This window comes from Lemur catta, chromosome 18, assembly GCF_020740605.2.
Source record: "Lemur catta isolate mLemCat1 chromosome 18, mLemCat1.pri, whole genome shotgun sequence".
NCBI lineage: Eukaryota > Metazoa > Chordata > Mammalia > Primates > Lemuridae > Lemur > Lemur catta.
In genome coordinates, this window is record NC_059145.1 from 4,653,607 (window position 1) to 4,669,505 (window position 15,899).

The 15,899-nt window shown below is 41.1% G+C and overlaps 2 pseudogenes; one reads left to right on the top strand and one right to left on the bottom strand.

The window, feature by feature from the left end:
- The first annotated feature begins 2,444 nt into the window (after positions 1 to 2,444).
- LOC123623350 lies at positions 2,445 to 3,119 on the top strand (annotated as a pseudogene).
- A 2,332-nt stretch (positions 3,120 to 5,451) lies between these two features.
- Positions 5,452 to 9,974, bottom strand: LOC123623417 (annotated as a pseudogene).
- Positions 9,975 to 15,899: the final 5,925 nt, after the last annotated feature.

Here is a 15,899-nt window from a genome sequence, read left to right on the forward strand (position 1 = left end):
GCATTTTTGTGTAGTAACTTGTCTGGAGTACATCTGAGAGATCTGTTTTCCCTATTATGTGTAGCCACTGATGTCTCCCCTGAAGTTTTTTTCTTTATTCCTGTTTTAATTTTTAAAATTATATGAAAGGCAAACTTAAGTGTCTATAAGTAAAATTTTATTGGAATGTAGCCACACATTTATTTATGTATTATCTAATGGCTACCCTGTGGTACAATGGCAGAGTGAAATAGTTGTAATAGAGACTATATGTGGTCTCTATAGCTCTCATTGTTGCTACCTGGCAGACTGAAAATAACAGTGATATAGTTAACGCAGTTATAAGTCATCAGTGTTTTTAGTGCCATGAGTATTGCTATAATGCACCATTCCAATTTTTGTTATTTTATTACCAGGTCATACACACTGTGTAGACATGAACAGAGAAAAGTGGACTTTAACTGTTGTACTTTTAATATACCATGAAGAGTGAGTTATTTTGTTATAGAACTAGGTGGCAAAATACTGTGTCCGTTATGTAATGACACTCTAGCTGTGCCAGAAGAGTACAATATACTTTGATATTACAAAACAAAGTGCTCATCTCTATATTCCCAACTCACAGGAAAGCAACAGTAAGAAAATTTAGAAAAATTTAAAGAGAATATTTCATCACAGCAGAATTTCTTCACAAAAGTAAGAAATTAAAATGAGACTCCAACCAAAGTAAATTTCCAAGTGGCTCATTTGTTAGCCATGTATTAATGGTGAGTTAATTAAATTGTGTTTAATTACAGCAGCCATGGAAAAAGAACATAAACCAGTTTAAGAATGTTAGCCTTTTTGTGAGAACAGTGGCTCAAATGATTGAGGATATTGATAACATCAGTAGTTAATTAAAGGCACAATAAACTGTACACAAGCACTGTTCTCTAGCGGATAAAGTTGTTTTCCAGGGAGTTACATGTTAACAATTCTGGCACCACTATATAAGTACATTGGAATCAAACAAGTAAGTGGGTGGCAGATGATGGCAGTGAGGTTTCCCACTGTTGGAGTAGAGGTTACAGCAGGAGGGAAGTGTTGAGCCTAAGAATACTGAGTTACAGAAATTCCCTCTCTATTTTTGGAAACAAGATTTGATTTCAAAAGTCAAATAAGGCTTTGCCTTAAAGAAAAAATAAATGTGTTAGTTCAAAAGCTGCCTCGCCTCAGGAGGGCGTCTCATTGGTCAGTAACAGCTGCACTTCAAAGAGACAGCTGTAAACTGGGCCTATGGTTCTTACCTGTTTTGAAAGACAAGACAGGCTTCACCTAGGGCCAAAGGTTGCCGGAGCTCACCAACAAAGGCCCCCAGAGATGAGAGCTGATCAAATAGATATGCTAATGCCCAAGCCGGGCCCAGACAGAACCATGTGGTTAAAGTAATTAACACAAAGCACAGCTCATGTTGACTTCTGAGATCATCTCTGTCTCCAAGAACACAATGACCAGAGCCAAGATGTCTCTGTTTTTTGCTAAAGTAATAGCCTTATCAGAAAACTTAGAAGTTTGCCCCAAGAAGATTTTGGAACTCATTGTTCCCCTAGATAGAGTTAGTTAAAGGATCTGTGGATCCTTTTAGAAGACTTTGACCCTAAACCAAACTGCCTGTTAGTATGTAAATCCCATTGCCCTTGGCAACAGGAGCCTGTATCTACCCTATAAAATACCTGTGTGGAGTTTCAGTCTTTGATATATTTTTGCAGGAAGAAATATATCCATCCAGACTCCTCCTTTGTCTATTTTCATAAACCTTTACTTTATAAACTATATCTTTGGCTCTGTGTATTATTATTATTATTTTACTTTTATTTCTGCTTCCTACTATTTTTTCATCCTTTGCGATGACCCCTGCCTGAGAGACCTGATCGGAAGAGAAAACCTCTTTGCGGGGAGCGCAGCGAACTCCCCGCAAACTGGCCTGGTCAACTTAGAGACCTGGTCGGAAGAAAAAAAAACTTCTTTGCAGGGAGCGTAGCTGACTCCCTGCAGGGAAGTAGCCCCACCCTCTGCCATCCACTGACTTAAGCTAGAACAGTCCATGTGGTCATGGATTAGAGTTTGTGACACCAGAATGAGCTCCTGTTTAGCTTAGTATAGATACTAATGATTACATATAGAAATATTTATAGATACGTGTTTTTATTGCTGTCAGTTAAACGGGCCTTGAAGCAGTGACACTCTAGTAACAATGAGCATACCTAGTACCAAGATTTTGGTTTCTAATACTGTGATTAACTGCTCACTAACTGCAACAAAGGCACCATAATGTCAGATGTTAACAATAGGGATAATTGGCTCCTCTTGCACTCTCCAGTAATGGAGGGTGCTGGCTGCTGAGCAGCTCACAGATAACCACTGCCTGCACAGGAAGGTCTGCCCTGTCTCCCACTTTCTGCTCCCCAATGCCCGAGCTCGCCAGCATGTCTGTAGTACTGCCCAGTCGCTCGCAGACTGGGTGCCCCGGGGGGTCAGTCAGTTTGACAACAAGTACATCGAGCAGACCAAACCTGGAGTGCACCATCAACCTGCACCCTCTTACCAGTTATACTTTTGGTACAAAAGAGCCCCTCTACGAGAAGGACAGTTCTGTTGTAGCCATATTTCAGTGCACGAAGGAGGAATTTGATAAAATTGGAATGAGGAGTACCGTAGAAGGGGTTCTGATTGTACATGAGCACCGGCTACCCCATGTGTTACTGCTATATCTGGGAACAACTTTCTTCAAATTACCTGGTGATGAACTTAACCCAGGAGATGAAGCTGAAGGACTAAAATGCTTAATGACAGAGATACTGGGTCATCAAGATGTAGTTCTGCAAGACTGGGTCATTGATGACTGCATTGGTAACTGATGGAGACTGAATTTTGAACCTCCTCAGTATCCATATATTCCTGCACATATTACAAAGTCTAAGGAACATAAGAAGTTGTTTCTGGTTCAGCTTCAAGAGAAATTCTGGTTTGTAGTCCCTAAAAATTACAAATTGGTAACTGCACCATTGTTTGAATTGTATGACAATTCAGGTCCAGGCTATGGACCCATTGTTTCTAGTCTCCCTCAGCTGTTGAGCAGGTTCAATTTTATATATAACTGAATTCCTATGCAATGAAGAAGTAAAAGAAGCTGTCTCTGTGAGCACAGCTGTACACAGAATAAATGTGGTAGAAAAGTTTTTTGGTTTTATCTCCTTCCTGATCTTTACATTGCCACCTACTTTCTATTGTTTGAATAGTAAAGTTAACATGAAGAACTAACTAGATAGTGGTGTAAGCAAATGTGATAATGTTTATTTACTTTTGGGTCTACTCATATTTTTTTGTACATTAAAGAAAATGGACTTCTATTTGTAGTTTTTTTAAATTTCTCATTAAACTTCTAAAAGTCTTAGAAAAACAATAGGGGAAATTGGCTGTGAGTTTATGGAAACATTATGTACTCTCTGCATTATCTTTGTAATTTTTTTTATAAATTTAAAACTTCTTAAATATAAAGTTTACTTTAAAAATGTGGGAAAGAAGCCATAAATCTCATACTATCAACACAACTGCACAGCTCCCCCAGGTCCTTCCCTAAAAATCAGTATCTGTTTTTCATCGTTAATAGATTAAACCCTTTTCTAGTCATTATATCTACAAAAATAAAGATTAAACCTACAAAACATCAAAATAATAAAAAGGCAAATGATTTTGCATGGTTTTCCTTGGTTTGATGAGGCAACAGATGTTTCTGATACTGCACAGTTGTTTATCTGAGGAGTCAGTGCTGAGTTTGAAATGAGGTGAGTGAAGAATTATCCTCTATGAACAGTCTGCATGGAATAACTATTGGCAAGATTTTTTTTTTAGAAGATGAGAAAATACTGATTCAGTACAACCTGAAGTGGAATCTGCTAAGATGAATAACTGATGGCATGGAGCAGAAAAAAGCTTGATGTGACAAATTTACAAAGTTTGTAAAAAATTAAGGTGTTTAAATCCTCTGGTTATTTGTTGTATTATTCATCAGCAGGTACTTTGTGGAAAATATGTGATGTGTTATTGAATTATTAGTGTCAACGATGAAGTATTTTTGCTCCAAGACTTAACCACAGTTAGTGCAACAAATTTTTGTCAGAAATAGAAGCTGAATATTTTGCCTTATGATACCATTCAGCAATTCAATGGGCTAGAATTGATAAGGTTTTCTTGTAAGGAACAATATATTTTTTTTTCTGACACTACAGCTCTGGTGAGTGGATTTGTTCAAATGGAGTTTACACGAATGTTTTACTCATGGGAGGGAGAGGAAAGGGAAGGAACCACAACATTTAAAACAAAAACAAAAACAAAATCCTAGATACCTTTTAGCAACTGTCCTATTCCCACATTAATAAAATTCACTTGGTAATTCATAATAAAAGAACAGAAAACAAGGTGGGCAGGGAAGGTTATGTTGGGGAAGAGAAAGACTAAGCGGAAAAGAAGACCAGAAACCATCCCAAGGACTGACCTTTCACTCCCAGATCCAGGAGGACACCTGGCATGGAAGGTGAGGCTGTGCTAGATTTAATTCCCCAACACATGTATTGCAGCTGCCAAAGGGGAAAAGAGAGGAGGGAAGCAGAGGGTCACCAGTGGGGGCACAAAGTAAGGAAACACACTTAATAGAGGAGATGGGGCAAAAAGGGAGAGAGAAAACAAGAGAAAAATGTGACGGTTGGGTTGGTATATTGGGAGAGACACACAGTGCTGAAGAGCACTTGAACTGAACAACAAATGTCCTAAGCTTCGTTATTTTTAGAAAGAAAATTCCCCCTTCTCCCACCCCTTGCTGAACTCAGTTCCTTTTTTTGCGCTTTTCTTTAATACTCTGCTCTGAGGTTGTAGTTTGGTTTTTCTATACACTGGAGTTGAAAGAAAATAGTCCAAAGGTCTGAAGATGGATTCTCCACCTAAAGTAAACAGCCCAGCATTCCTATTTTCCTCTTGCCCCTAAGACTAAAGTCTCTGCTACAATCCCTTTACAATATAGTACAGTACACACATACAAAGAAAATAAAGCCCAAATAAAAAAAAAAGGCAGAAAAGAAACCTGGGAGAAGCCAGTCCAAAGGACTTAAACATACAGAGAACAGTGCAACATGTGACTGATGGTAATTCTCAGAGCACAGCTATAGATTCCCAAAAGGAGATGCCATCATGGGATACCCAAGTCCACAAAAATAATTTTTAAAAAATAAATCTTAAGAAAAAGCCTGTTGACTAAGTGAATAATTTGTTTTCCGGTAAATCCATACATTCTTGAGTTCCTCCTCTCCCAAAGCAGCCCCCAGGTCTCTGTTCTCCTATTGCATGACCAACAGTAAATACTCCTGGAAATCCCTCAAAGCAGCTCTCAGGGCCTGGAATATCATCTTGACAAGGATTGGCACATTCAATCTTAGCAGTTTAAAACATCACATTTCCTGGGTTGCCAGGTCCTTCGCAAATCCACCCACGCCCATATCAGCAGCCATGCCCCTAGGCCTCATCTGTCTGTGGGGGGATCATGATGTTCTATTGGGGTCCCATCATTGCCTGCATGGACATCATCATGCCTAGAGAGCCCACAGGTCCAGAGTGGGTGTAGAGCCCAGCAGGCCTCCAATCCTTGCCAGGAATCACAGCAGCAGCTGGATTGCTCATCAGGGTGAGTGGCCAGGCATTGTAGGGTGTGCACGTGACATCATCTGATGGTGAGATCCCATTATGTCTTGCTGGAGAAAGACTGGTTGTCTGATAGGATCCTGGCCTGGCATGGATGGAGCTGTACCAAGAGGAATGTCCAGAGCTCCCACTGGCCCTGGACCTCCCATGCCAGATAATGCTAGTCCCATTCTGGGAGCTTGTTGGCCCATCATCCCCTGTATGTGCGAAAACCCAGGTCCAGGACCCTGGGGATGTTTCTGGCCTGGAACTTCCCCTGGAGGGAAATATTGCAGTGTCCAGCTAGGCTTCTCTGATGGAATAATGAGGGATAGATCAAACTCAAGTATTTCAGTGGCTCCAGGTCAGATGAGCTCCTACAGATCTTGGTCTGTAAACACTGAAGGCATGCTGTTCCCCAGTACAGTGAAGGAGTCAGGACCCCCAGGGCCTCCAGGCTTGTGAAATTCTGCATCTGCTGAACTTTGGGACAGGTTGCTGGAGTGTCCAACGGAGCCTTCTCCTGGGAAAACCATCCCTCCTGGGAAGCTCCCTGATCCTTGCTGGGGCCATTGTGAGGGAATGGAATCTGCTGTGGGGAAGACTATACTGGAGGGAAGCCCTGAGGGAAGCCCATCTATCCTTGAGTTACCATCGATGGTTCCTGGGACACATGTCCCATGACAAGATTGTGTGACATCAAGCCAGGCCCTATTGGGACCCCATAAGGAGGTCATTCCCATTGGTCTGAGGATTGACATTGGAACCACGGGGTTTGGACCTGAAATTTGAGGATTCTGTGTATTAATGCCCATTCCTGGCATATTATTTATTGATGGCAAGTTGGGAGAATGAGCTGGAGGGGAGTCATCATCTGAGCTGGCCACAGTCTTTATGGCATCATGGTATAATGGGGTATAACTTGGCATCGCAAACTTGGACATTCGAGACATCATAATACAGAGTGGGTTCTGGGAAACAGTTGGCTCTGAAAGCATGATGTAAGGTGCGCTAGAGGGAAGATTTCCAGGGTTATTCACAGAGGCAGGCTGGCTGGCTGTAGGAGGTGGGGGGCCACCTAACTCTACATTTCCCAACATGGCTGGGGAGGCCATGGTGAGGGGTGCTTTATGGTTTGGAGGGATCCCAGGATTCTGAAGGGGAGGTTTTGGAGAAGAGGTCCAGGTGATGGGGCAAGAAGTGATAGAGACTTGAGGTGGACAGATCAAGCAGCAGCAGACCCCAAGACAGAGGGAGACTCAATGGAAGCAGTAGCAGCTGGGCCTGGCAGCATGCCTGCCAGATGTGATGGAGTCTGAAGGGACTTGAGGTTCCCTGAGGGCAAGCCCAGCACTGGGGATTGAACTTGGTGCATTGTGGGAGATTTCAAAGGGTTAATGCCTGGGGAATGCACCTGGCCGTCTGCCACAGATATATCCAAGAATTTCTGCCCTGGGCCATGCTGAATGGGAGGAGTTGTGTTGAGGTTGCTGGGGTTGGTGGAAGGGTTGAGAGGTAGCAGTGGCATATGACTAAGCCAGCTGTTAGTCTTTTGGTAGGGCCCAATTGTTTCTCTGAGATTCTGCAAGCCACTGCTGCTGCCTAGACTCTGAGACATGGGAAGGAAGGGCCGAGGGCCATGCCACACTGCTGCTGAAGGTGCTCGCCGAATGGCAGGGGCACCATCTTCTGCTGAGCAGGCAGCACATCTGAGCCACCTGGGCGCAATTTCATCTTCTCAGGGCCTGCCCCAGCCTCTCATCCCATGCTGACGTTTAGGTTGACATCTCCCTTCATCCCACTAGGAACCATCCCAAACTCAATTTCCCAAGCAGGGCCTATCTGTAGAGTCATTCGTTTTGACAAGTCACCCCTAGAAGGACTCAGAGGGCCTTCAACTGGTATTCGAGGGAAAATGGAGTTATTCCCAGGCTCCATGGGATACTGGGCACCTGGAATCATCCTATTTATCTCCATGCTGGGCCTGATACCTTTTATGCTCATCCCTGGGGGAAAACCCAGCTGTTTCTCTGTCAGCTGCTATTGAAACATCTCTTCAGACAGTCCTTGGGGATGTGGGAAGCGTTCCTCTCTACCAGGATCGCTGAAAACGCTCTGGCCAGGAGGAAAATTTCGACCATCTGGGATTTTTGGCACATCATCTGGCCAGCTGACTCCAGAAAGACCTGCTCTAGAAGCTGGGTTGGGCACATTTGGCCCCTCCATTTCAGAGTTAATCATTCCTGTGAATCCAGGGAGGTGCATCTGGCTCCCTGGCATGTTGGGGTGAGGAGCCATGCCCCTCAGGGCAGAGAATGTGGCAGGTTGATGCCATCAGAAAATGTCTCTGTGCCCCCAGATGCCCAGCCTTCACTAGGGGTCATCTGATATGGAGGGGGAGGCCCTCAGGCACTCTCTGAGGTCCATGCTGATGGACCATCATATCTAGGAGGGAACACTGTTGGATCACCACTTGTTCCTGCTTCCTCCTCTTCTCTTCATAAAACTCCTGCTGCAGTTTCAGCCATGCTATCTGCTCAGGAGTCATATGGTCCAAGTGGCCAGGTCCTATTGGCCCAGGACTGGGGGTTCATAGTAGGTGAAACCATTTCATCTGGGGCAAAGGGCACATCTCTGTGTCCTTGAGGGCCAAATGGAGCTCCCACATCTTTCCAGGGCCCAGGGCCCTTATATAGACTTTGGGATTGAGCCATGATGGCCCATACTGGCCCTTCTGGTTTTTTCAGAGGGTCTTCTAATACCCTAGTATTCTGCTGAGGTCTTCCACTTTGTGCTCCTGTGAATTCTTTCTCATCAGGGAAAAGCATACGCTAGGTATCTCTAAGGGTTTGTAAGGAGTGCTCTTGGTGCTCCAGCTGCTCCTGAGATACACCATCAGGGTTCTCTGCCAGCATGGGGGCCTCGCCACTGGACATTGGTAGAGGTGGAGGGGCTGTGGGCTCTGCTGAAAAGCTAGTGCTCCCCTGGGAGACAGGGGTTACTGCTTGATTGCTGAGTGTCAAGTTTGGCCTGGTACAATCTGGGGACAGTGGGGTGGAGCTGGCAGGACTGCCTACGGAAGGAATCAGTTTACTTCCTACCCCAGGACTGTCCTGGTCCAGGGGACATGGGGGTGTGGCAGGCTTGGGTGCTGGTGCTGGAATGGGTGGAGTTGGCTGCAGTCTGGTGTTCTGGGAAGAATTCTGGTCCTGGTTATCTGGAGCTGGGGGCTGTTGAGGGAAAGGTTTCAGATCATTACAAGGAACAGATATCAGTGTATTCAGAGGGGCTGTGTGTAAGGAAAATTCACTTGTACAGGCAATAGGTTTCTTAGGCCAAACTAAGAGTGTTTTTTCTGGCCTGGCCCTCTGGCAAGCTGACCTTCCAGTAAGGCATGAGTCAGTACACTTATGTAACCAAGGTGTTACCTGCTGTGTGAACCCATGTGATCACACTTTCACTTGGCATGTTGCCACTATTGTTCTGAGCCATATATAAGTGCTCATCATGTTCTATCTGCACTGCTGCATCCGTCCGACAATAAAGAATATATCTCATCTACCCGCTACCACTCACCCCATCTTTCAATTTCCGAAACCCGCTCTGGTGCACTTGCTATCCAAAGATCCCCCCTCCCCATGCTGTGCTTCTCTCCATCTTGCCATTAGAAAAGTTCTGGATGTGAAAAGAGATAATAGTTTCAATCTGGTCCTTCAATGCAGGTTCTGCAGCTGTATTGACCATCTCATTAGAAAACACATACACCACTTTGGCTGGAGTCTTCTGAGCAGGTTTGGGCTCTGGGGCAGTAGTTTGGCCATGGGAGTGGGTGGAAGATCTGGGGGCTGTAACATTTGATGGGGTCATCGAATGTGGTGTGTGCTTGGAATCCTGGGACTTTATGTAGTCAGGGGAATTATATTTTTAACGTCAGAGTCATCATTTGGAGTCCCAAGATCTCTCTAATCAAGAGGCAGCAGAAATACTTCACTCTTTTTTCCCCTTGCTCTTGGCACCATTCCAGCCACATTCCTCAGCCCCATGCTCCCACTTGAACTAGGTAGTGCTTTAGGGGGTGTGGCCTCCACTCTTGGAGTCACAAGGGTATGGCTGGGATTGGCTGGCTGGACCCCCCTGTTTACCATGATTGGAGAATTTGGATCCAGCTGGGGGTTTGCATATGGGGAGATCATTGTAGGGAGATGGAGCATCACCTCCTACTTTGACTTAGGGTTCTTTGTGTTTCCTGATGGAGAGTTCTTCACTTTAGAGTTAGTGGAATGCATTGATTGAAATCCTGAGCTTGAAGTCACAAACAGGGATGGGGTCACAGTGTTTATCTCAGGCTGAAGGAGAAACAGCTGCCGAGGCCAGTGACAGTGGCCCACTACTTGCTGGGTGTGTCCCTTAGCACTGGCCACCTGTATGCCTTTTTCCTCTGTTTTTCTCTGCTGTGGAAGAGGGTCCTTTCCCCTTGAAGCTCCGGCATTCTCTGGGTGTGCACCTCCTTCTGCCAAGGGACAATCTCGTATCTCCAGGGCACATAAAATAAGGGTCACTACACCACAGTGTTCATCCTGGAGGTGAGGAGTCCGGGAATCCCTTGCTCAAAGATGACCCTCACCTTTCAAGATGTCCAATTTGCTCTTTTTTCTACATGAGGACATGGAAGTGCCTTCCAAGAATTATCTCTGCCACCCAAACAGAAGGGAATTTTTAGGTCAAAGTGGAATGACACCAGCCAGTCCCACATTCAGTCCCTGGAGGCAGGAGTGGAGTAGGGGAGGGGGCTTTGGTCCAGGGCGACTGTCAGCCCCGGGGTCCTGGGGCTGGGGCCAGCATCTTCCAGCAATGGGGGTGCTGCCCCACTCCCATAAACACACATAAGCTCCATTGTTCTCTGACACCTCCCTCTTTCCCTTGATAAGGCTTTAATGAGATATTTTTTTTGGCTCATTAACCAAGAGAGCTCAAAAACCAAGACTGAAATTTTTCATAATAAGAACTGCCCTCACCCACTATTGTTGAAACTGAATGGCCTTGGAAATTAGTGTTTGCTGCAAACTTGGTAATGTTTCTTAATGAATTTGACCAAAAATTACAAGACAAAAGAGTGCTTATATGTGAAACATATACAATGATAGTCATTTCTATGACAATTAACATTGTATAAATTATAGCTAATGCCATGCTGATTTATATATGTGATATGTTGTTGATAGGTAAAATAAGAAGCAGGATCTCCAGTAAGCAAATATAGGCATTTCTATACAGTTTACACCTAGCCCTGGAATTGCTGGAATATAGACATATGTATCTTAAATGTAGGTAAATTTTGTTGAACAGTTTTCCAATGTGGTTCTATCAGTTTATATTCCCACTTGAAAATTCCTCTTGCATCACATCCTCACCAGCACTTGATATTTTAAGCCTTTATATTTATACAAATAAATAAATTTTAAAAATAAATTATCAACACAGAAATCAATTAAAGAGAAAGCAGAAAACAGCAGAGCAACAAAATTCAAAACTGGTCCTTGAAAATAGCACTGATAGACTTTTAGCCAGATTGTTCAGGAAAAAAGAGAGTGAGGGTGAGACAGAAAACACAAATTACTGGCCAAGCACGGTGGCTCATGCCTGTAATCCTAGCACTCTGGGAGACTGAGGAGGGAGGATCACTTGAGCCCAGGAGTTTGAGGTTGCTGTGAGCTAGGCTGATGCCACAGCACTCTACTCAGGGCAACAGAGTGAGACTCTGTCTCAAAAAAAAAAAAAAAAAAAAAAACAAAATAACACACACACACAAATTACCAATATCAAGAATGAGAAAGATAATATCATTAGTAATGTCAGGAATAAGAAAGGTGGTAGTACTATGTAATGCTACATATTATACACATATTAAGAGGTTAAGGGACTATTATGAAAAGTTTTAGCCAATAAATTAACTACTTAGAAGAAATAGACAAATTCTCCAAAAAATGCTAGTAAAGCTTAGTCCAAAAGGAATAGATATAATGTATACCCCTATATCTATTAAATTTAAACTTCACAAAGTAAACTCCAGTTTCTGATGGCTTTGTTAATAAATTTGATCAAACATCTGAGGAAGAAAAACACTAGTTATGTACAAACTCTTCCAAAAATTGAAAAGGATGGAATACTTTGCATCCTATAAGATAGCATTATCTTGACACCAAAATCAAAGACATTACAAGAAAATTACAGGCCAATATATAGTCATTCATATAAGTGTAAAATTCTAAACAAAATTTTAGCAAATTGAATCCAATAATATGTTAAAAGTATAATATTAAAGAACATACCCTTAAAAAAAGAAAGATAGGAAAAAACAATTTTTTAAAAGGATAATATATTGTGACTATGTGGGGCTTGTCTCAGGAGTGCAGGGCTGGCTCAACATTCAAAAATCAATCAATGTGAGTAATATCAGCAAGTTGGTACACTAGGAAACTCCAGGTACCTTTTTCCCAACAGACATTGCATTAATAGAAACATGTACACCAAAATATCTTTGTGAGAACTCTAGAAACCAGTTAGGGGACTGTGGTACACAGATGAATGCATAAACAAAAGAAGGGACTGCACAGAGCAGGGTATGAGAGTTTGTCACTTTTTGCTTCCCCTGGCCTTACCCCTACTTGCATGGCATGACAGGATTGGGAAGACATCTCCTAATTTCCAGCTTCTCCATCAGAATAGAAGGAAAATAGTGGAACTTGTATCCAGCATTCTGGCTTGTCTGGGGGTTGTCCAAGGGACTGGTTTCTTTCTTACCTGGGTCAAGGTGCTGATGGAAATGGTGGCAAAATTTGATTACACAGATGGAGACTACTAGGAAAAGTTGATCACTGGGGCACATTAGAGCAGCACTGTATCTACAGACCTGCAGGCAGGCACTGGGGGAGGAGAGAGCAAGAAATTATGAGCAGAAGACTACAACAGAAGCTGAAACTGAAAGCTCCTGAGAAGAAACAAGGGTGAGCCAGTCAGGGAAATTAAGACAGTTAAAAGCAGCCATACATAATAGAATAAAAAGAAACACACGTTAGCCCAGAGAAGATGCCTCCCTGAAAGGGTTTGAGAGGTCCCAGAACCTCAAGTTGGGCTGATTGATAAAGGTCTTCCCTTGAATTAAGCCAGTCCATAAAGACTGGAAGCAATGTCTGTCTTTTCAAATACTCAAATCTCAACAAAAATCACAGAACATACAAAGAAATAAGGAAACATGGCCTAATCAACAGATCAAAATAAATCTCCAAAAACTGACCTTATAGAATGCAGATCTCTGAATTACCTGATAAAGAATTTAAAACGACTATCTTAATAATGCTCAGTGAGCTGAAAGAGAACACTAAACAAAATCAGGAAGATGATGCAGGAACAAAAAATGAGATTATCAACAAAGACAGAAACTAGATTTTTAAAAAAACATTACAAGTTCTTGGACTGAAAAATATAATAACAAAATTTTAAAATTTACCAGAAGTGTTCCACAGCAGATGAAACAATCAATGAACTTGAAGACAAATCATTGGAAATCATCGTGTCAGAGGAGCAAAAAGAAAAATAGAATGGAGAAGAGTGAAGACAGCCTTAGGGACTCATTTAACATCACCAAGTGGACCGATATATGCACTATAAAACTTCCAGAAGGAGAAGAAAGAGAAGGGAGCAGAGAATTTATGTGAATCCTTAATGGCCATTTCCCAAATTAGAGGAAGGAAATGGATGTTAAAATTCAAGAAGCTCGATAAATTCCAAGCAGGATAAACCCAAAGAGACCCACACTGAGTCTCATTATCATCAAACTGTCAAAAGGCATAGACAAATAGAAAATCTTAAAAGCAGTAAGAGACAAATAATTTGTCACATACAATGGAGCTTCTATAAGATTATCACTGTATACTTCAGGGAAACCTAGCATGTCAGACAGCAGTGGAATGATATATTCAAAGTATTGAAAGAAAAATTCAACCAAGAATAGTATATCCAGCAAAACTGACCTTCAAAAATGTAGGAGAAATTAAAACCTTCCCAGTTAAACAAAAGCTGATAGATTTCATAACCACTAGGTGTAATCTATAAGAAATGCTAATAGTAGTCCTTAAAATCAAAACTAAAGAATGCTAGATACCAACATGAAGTCACACAAAAGTCTCTGATAATAGTAACTCTATGGAAAAATATAGAGTCCTCTATTATTATATTTTTGGTGTACAAATCCATTTTAATTCTTACATAGATTTAAAAGAAAAAAAGCATAAATATAATATAAATCTATGTTAATAGGTACACAATGTATACACATAGATGTAATTTGTGGCATCAGTAACAAGGTTGGGTGGGCAGAGCTGTAGAATTCTTGCATGCAATTGAAGTTAGGTTATTATTGGTTTAAAACAGATTGTTATAACTTTAACAAGTTTTATATAACCCCCATCATAACCACAAAGAAAATTTCTATGTAATATACATGTTATGGTTTGAGTGTATGTGTTTCTCCAAAATTTACATGTTGAAATCTAAGACTCATGATTACTAAGAGGCCTTTTAGGATGTGATTAAGTCATGAGGGCTACACCCTCATACATGGTATTAGCGCCTTTATAAAAGGGCTAAAGGGACCTAGCTAGGCCCTTTTGCCCTTCTGTTCCTCCTGCCACATGAGGACACAGTATGTGCCCCTTCTACTGTCTATGAGGAACAGACCCACAGTAGACATCAAATCTGCTGGTGCCTTTATCTTGATATTGAACTTCCCAGCCTTCAAGATTGTGAGAAATAAATTTTTCCAGAACTGTAAGAAATAAATTATTTTTAAATAAATTACCTGGTCTCTAGTATTTTGTTATAGTAGTATAAACAGTCTAAGACTATACACAAAAGGAAATGAGAAGGGAATCAAAGCATGTCACTACAAAAAAACAAAACAAACAAACAAAAAAAAAAACAAAAGGCAGTCAGAGAGAAAATGGCCAAAAACTCTATAAGACAAACAGAAAACAATTAATAAAATGGCAGTAGTAAGTCCTTTCCAATCAGTAATTACTTTAAATATAAATGGTTTAAACGTCACAAGTAAGACATATTATAGATTGACTGAATGGATTTAAAAAACTCAGATTGAACTATATGATTTCCACAAGAGGCTAACTTTAGATCTAAAGACACATATAAGCAAACCATGAGAGGATGGAAAAAATATTCCATGCAAATGGGAACCTAAAGAGAGCATGGGTGGTCATACTATGTCAGACAAAATAGACTTTAAGACATAAACTATCACAAGGGACAAAGAAGTACATTATATAATGATAAAAGGATCAATTCACCAAGAAGATATAACAATTATAAATATTAAATATATATGCACCTAATATTAGAGCTACCAAATATATGAAGCAAACATTGACAGAATTGAAGGAAGGATTAGATGGCAACATAATTATAGTAGGAGACTTACATATCCCACTTTTAATAATGGATAGAACAATGGGACAGAAGATCAAAAAGGAAATAGAGGACTTAACATTATGGACCAATTGAACTTAACAGACATATCTAGCACATTCCACCCAACAACAGCAGAATACACATTCTTCTCAAGTGCACATGGAACATTCTCCATTTCTCCATGTGACCAGGTGTTAGGCCACAAAATGAGTGTTAAAATTTTAAGATTGAAATAATACACAGTATCTTTTCAGATTACAATGGAATAAAACTAGCAATGAATAGCAAAAGTGAAATCAAAAACTTCACAAATACGTGGACATTAATTATCATACTCTTAAACAATCACTGGAGTCAAATAAAAATCACAAGAAATTAGAAAATATCTTGAGGCAAATTAAAATAAGGAAACAACATACCAAAACTTCTGTGATACAGAAAAAGCAGGGCAAAGAGGGAAGTTTATATCAGTAAGTCCTTATGTTAAAACAAGAAGAAAGAAATCAATCAACAACCTAAGTTTACACCTCAAGGAACTAGAAAAAGAACAAACTAAATCCAAAAGATAGCAGAGGAAGGAAATAATAAATATTTGAAAAGAGATAAAGAATAGAAAATCCATAGAAAAATCAATTGATGAAACTAATATTTTGTTTTTAAAAGGTCAAAAAATTGATAAACTTAGACTAGTGAGAAAAGACAAAGAAGACTCAAATAACTAAAATCAGAAA